Source organism: Temnothorax curvispinosus, unplaced genomic scaffold (genome assembly GCF_003070985.1).
Source record: "Temnothorax curvispinosus isolate PA1 unplaced genomic scaffold, ASM307098v1 QBEX01018557.1, whole genome shotgun sequence".
Lineage (NCBI taxonomy): Eukaryota > Metazoa > Arthropoda > Insecta > Hymenoptera > Formicidae > Temnothorax > Temnothorax curvispinosus.
In genome coordinates, this window is record NW_020228337.1 from 5,887 (window position 1) to 11,261 (window position 5,375).

The following is a 5,375-nucleotide window of genomic DNA, read 5'->3' on the forward strand; positions in this document are numbered from 1 at the left end:
ATCGGTAACTTTTATATACATATAAATTGTAAGAAGTAAATTTACATAAGTTTGAGGTAGTTCTCAAATTGTTTATAGTTCTCAGTTTATAGTTAAAATAAACCTTAAAATCGTCATGTTATTACAATAAACAGGCAAAATAATCTGCAAATCTGAAAGCAAAAAAAAATCATCGGGACGTCCAGTGCTATCTGGGCAGTCCCTTCCCTGGGTAGTTGGATGCTTGGGCGAGAATGTTTACAGCCAGAATGCTTACAAGGATAGAAGATTTTTCCTGCTCATGTGTGGCAGTGTAGTCTTGTGGTAAAGCGCCAGACTCGTAACCCCGAGGAACCGGGTTCGAGTCTACCTGATCACAGGAATTTTTATATTCCAAACTGCACCCCCCGCACGAGTGGGGCTCGTGCGGAGAAATTGGGCTATCTTTCGGAGGAGACATTAAATTTGAAATTGGTCGTCAAGCTTGGGGTGCTTGGGAGTTTTGGGTCAATAATACTGCTACCACTAGCTGCAACGAAAAATGTTTACTTTTATTTACATTATTAGACTTCTGTTTGTTGTCCATCTTGCTGGAAGAGTCTACGAAAGCTGTCTGATGTGCAGTCGACGCTAACATCTTGGGAGAAAATCACGCCCATGATAGAGATAGAAAAGAGAGAAAAATATTATTATTAATATTATGACTAAGCACCATATAATTAGTAACAAAATAATTCCCCCTGTTAAACTAATAAATGGTGTAAGATCTGCAAATCTGAAAGCAAGAATCGACACTATCTGGAAATTATTTATCTGATTTTCCAATGCCCATGTAATGGGATCCCAGGTAGCAGACAGTCGTCATAATGACGTGATTCTAACGTCATATTATGACGTATGTTACGTCATTTATTCCTAAAGTTTAACGTAAAAATGACGTATTTTTCACGGTCCTAAGTCACATCCCAACGACGTCATTTTCTGACGTTTTATTGACGGCAAAAATAGGTCTAATGTACGACATACCGGTTTCTAGAAATGTTTTTTATGAAATTAAAATTTTAAAATGTCTACTTGATAAACGTTTACAAAAAAATGTTCTTTTTCTTTATTTAAAAAAAAAAAAAAGCTTTTTTAACTGTTTTGTTACATGCCATGTGCGTATAGCCGCTCTCAAGGCGGTCACCCATCCTAGTACAGTGCCGCGTCCGAGTCGCTTGAATTCGATGATCCATGGCAGTGGACAGTGACGATCTTCTCACCCTGATACTTCCTTATTAACTGTGTACTTGTCTATAACAGGTACATCTTTAAAGTGTTCAAAAATCTTGTAATGATATCTTTTTGATAGTTATAACACTGCATGAAATAGTTGTCATAAAACTATAATTACACACGCAACTAGATTCACTTATACCATAAATTCACCACGTCGTTCATAAAGTTAAGAAACACTTTATAAATGTAGGAATATTCCTGTGAAAAATACTGTGAAAAATGTCATTTTTACGTTAAACTTTAGGAATAAATGACGTAACATGCGTCATAAAATGACGTAAGAATCACGTCATTATGACGACTGTCTGCTACCTGGGTAGTCAATTAAACGTCTATATAATGTCATTTTACAAAGTCTTTTTGACGTATTAAAACATGACGTTAAATATACGTCACTTAATCGACGAATGACGTTACTGACCAATTATGACCAAATATTGACGTCAAAATGACGAGTGCTTGCTACCTGGGATGCTGGAATTTGGATGACGACTGTTCCTTCTGAGATCGGCCGTTTTGTCGACACCCGAGTGGTGATATGCGAACACGACTTTGTTAGCTCGATCGTGTCCGAAACTTGAGAGATGAGTGTTACTTCGATCACGGCCAAACGCCGAGCGCACACGTACACGGCTGCTCGCTTGTGTGCGTATGCTGTAAGCGGCTTGAATCTAACATCTTTGGTCCAGACCGCGGTGGCGCGGTGCTGTTTTCTTTCTATTTCGGGCTGCGTTCGGATTTTTGAGCCGCCTGAGCGGTCTTGAAATTAAATTAAATTGGCTTTCGTGCCAGGTCGGTCCACTTGGTCTACACATAGCAAGACTGCTACGTGTGTGTGTGACCTTAGCTAGTGTCTCTTTTATTATAAAATAACAAAATACCCAATTATTCCGACAAATATCGATATGCGACAATGGCGGAATAAATTATAATTAACGTGTCGCCTCATTACAGTCCGAAATAATTATACAATGCGGATAAATCGTCCGTAGGCAAGCGAACGATTATAATAATTGAACTAAATTTCAGGGAAATTCTGTACGTTTCTTGCCTACGGCACGTTGGGGCTAATTAAAGACCATTCATCCATACGTAATTATAAAAAGTACTGGATCGCGCGAGAGGACGTACAAATCACAAATGCAATTGTATCCTCATTTATGCTCACATCGTTCGCATAATCGCTGAGATTAAAGCAGTATACAGGTTACACAAAATCAATCTCATAATTTACAAATTTACATAATGAAATTCTTTGACCGGTATCTGAAAACAGAGCAATGACGGGAAGTAAATCACGACTCATCTAAACGTCCACCAGATGTTGAAGCACATCGTGTTCAGCCAGAAGAAAGCAGCCAGGAAGAAGAAGTGTGCCATGATTGCTGAAACATAACGAGACAGCCTCGTTAGCTTTACGAATATTTAAAGAGGTTTAGGAGATTTACTTTTCTTCCTTATATAAGAATATTGTAAGACGTCAATCATTTTACCTTTACAATTTAATTAATTTTAATTATTAATTATTTATTTATATAAAAATCAAAATCAAGTTAACAGTATTGATCGTTTCTTTGAACACACTCGCAAGTCTAATAGTGAATTATTTATTTGTGTGTGTGTGTGTGTGTGTGTAATTCTTTAATAATTTACCATACTCTTAACATATTTCAGACATTTTGTAACGGATAAACGGAGCTCGTCGAACAAAGACGCCGTCGGTTTTCAGTACCTCGATGCGTTCTTAAAGATTTATAAACCGTGGAGACACGTGAAAAGGCGAATTTCGAGGGTGCGACACGCCAGCAAAGGGTCGGACAAAAACATTGATCGCGATTTCTCTAACAATAAGTGTAATAAAAACTATCTATCGAGCATACTGGCCCAGTTTACATCGATTACTTGATACGCATATTAAATAGTAAATAATTAGTAAATTAGTTTAATTATTGGCTGATCAGCTCAAATATATTACTTAATACGCGTATCAAGAGATCGATGTAAATTAGACCACTGACTCTTTATCGTTTAAAATAATCCATTGCCCAACATATGTATGTGTGTGAGTATGTGGAGGGGGAGGGGAGGTTGATCTAAATCTAATTGTAAGAAAGACAGTCAATTGATCGAGTAGGTAACGTTGAAAAAAAATTTTTTTCTTAAAAATATTGAAAGATTTTAAGCATGTAATTGAAGTAAAAAAAAATGATTCTTTAACGCTTCGGGATAAAGAAATTGCGTGGGCTGAAATCTGTAAGCGCTACAACAAATCTACAATGATTTTTTGACAAGAGATAAATATAAAAGAAAGGTTATTTTGAATTGTAAGATTACTATTCGACAAAAATAGAGCTAAAGCGGCAATTCTATGTAGATCATTGTGTGAAGCGAAAACGTTCGGACGCATTATCGTTTTGTTAAATTTGTTGAAATAAATTCTTCTTTTCCTAAATACCGATTTGTTCTTTCCGGTGAACCGGCTTCAAATACTCTACATTAGTACATTTCTAATATATACTATTTCTATTTGCACATAACAGGGCGTACGAAACGTGTATGAGTACATCAGGCGAAAAGTAGATTAAGCAAAATTTGTAAAGGGTTGGGTATGTCCCTTCAAAACGCCATATGTGTGGATAAGATAAAGTGTTGGAAGGAGAGTGTACAGGGTTGGGTACGTCCCTATGAAAACGCCCTTTAAGACCCCTTTGGGGTAAATAAAGTACCATTATCTATCTATATTCCTCAGTTTTTTCTGTCCCGATTTCATATATAATACTTTAATATTTAGTTGATTAGGAAAATCTGAACAGGAAAAGTCATTGGGTACTACTCTTTTAAAGAATTTAAAATTTCAGATATCCCGATTTTTTTTTAAATTGGGTTGTAATTCTGAACAATGGCGGAAGTTAGAACAACCACGGACATTTCTCAAAAAATTCAAAATTTTATAAAGAAAAAACCCTTTTACCGATCATCGCCAAATTCAATACCAACTTTCCTTTAATGATACTTTACATAAAATTACGACTGTCATATGTGGATTTTTTTCATTACTAGACACTACAGACGCGTGCTACGCGCGCGCTATTTATTTTTAACATTTCACTATTAACCCTCTATTATACACAACTGTCAAAATATACAATGACAGCTGCAAATGAAGTAAGCGCAGCAAGAGAACCAATCGGCATCGTGGAAAAGCGGCAACAATAAACTTCACATCTCCTTTTTAGAAGAGGAGGAATTGTCTATAGCTATAAGGGATAGCTATATAGACAATAGGGATAAAAATCCACATATGATAAATACAGTCAGCCAGAGATTTCATTGCTGATCCGAATTAGAATCTGATCCGAAATATGCACTTTACCCTAGAGAGAATTATAACAAGATTTGATTTACAAATTAATTACTTGTTAATATAACTCCGTTTTTATATTAAAAAATTATTGTATATTTGTTATATTAACTACTTTTAAAATCGGGACATTATATGAATATATATAGGGTGATCTATTTTAAATGTGCACATAAAATATCTTTTTTCCTACGTCTTTTATACATAAAAATGTATCGTTCAAAAGTTTCTTCCCCTTGAAGAGGACACAAGATATCAATTTGCTTACAGGTGGTGTTATTTTCGAGGAATTTACTATTGATCACTTTTCTTAAATAGAAATCGAATTTTTTCACTTAACAAAAGTTATAGGTCTCATGGAGACAAATTTAACTATGTGTATTTGTTTTAGGTTTTTTCATTTTTTCCATAAGTTACACAATTTTTTATTTTGGTATATTAAGGTTCCGTAAATATTTTGAGAGGTAGATAGTCTAAAAAAGCTTTTAATTACGTTTGATGTGCAACTATCAATAGTTCGTTGGAGCATTTGCGCTAATATAACAAACATCCATGATGAGAGACAAGGGAACTCTCTTTAAAAACCATCCCCAAGCTGAGAGGCAAGAGAACTTACTTTTATTTGAAAAAGCACCTGGATGGTGAAGAGAAGCAATACCGAGTAAAAAACACGTAGGATGTACTTTCTGGTCAGGAAGGAGTGAAGCGGTAGCACGTATAGGGGTGGACGCTGGTGCCTTAGGAGACTCAAGAGTCA

General features: G+C 35.6%; 1 long non-coding RNA gene across 2 annotated transcripts; it reads left to right on the top strand.

Annotated features, from left to right (window-relative positions):
- The first annotated feature begins 1,654 nt into the window (after positions 1–1,654).
- On the top strand, positions 1,655–3,996 carry LOC112468524. 2 transcript variants are annotated; one of them, XR_003042411.1, is made up of 2 exons: positions 1,655–2,729; positions 2,932–3,996. It is a non-coding gene; the product is annotated as an uncharacterized LOC112468524 (long non-coding RNA). The 2 variants fall into 2 exon arrangements; XR_003042412.1 differs by having other exon boundaries at positions 1,655–2,690.
- The last annotated feature ends 1,379 nt before the right edge of the window (positions 3,997–5,375 follow it).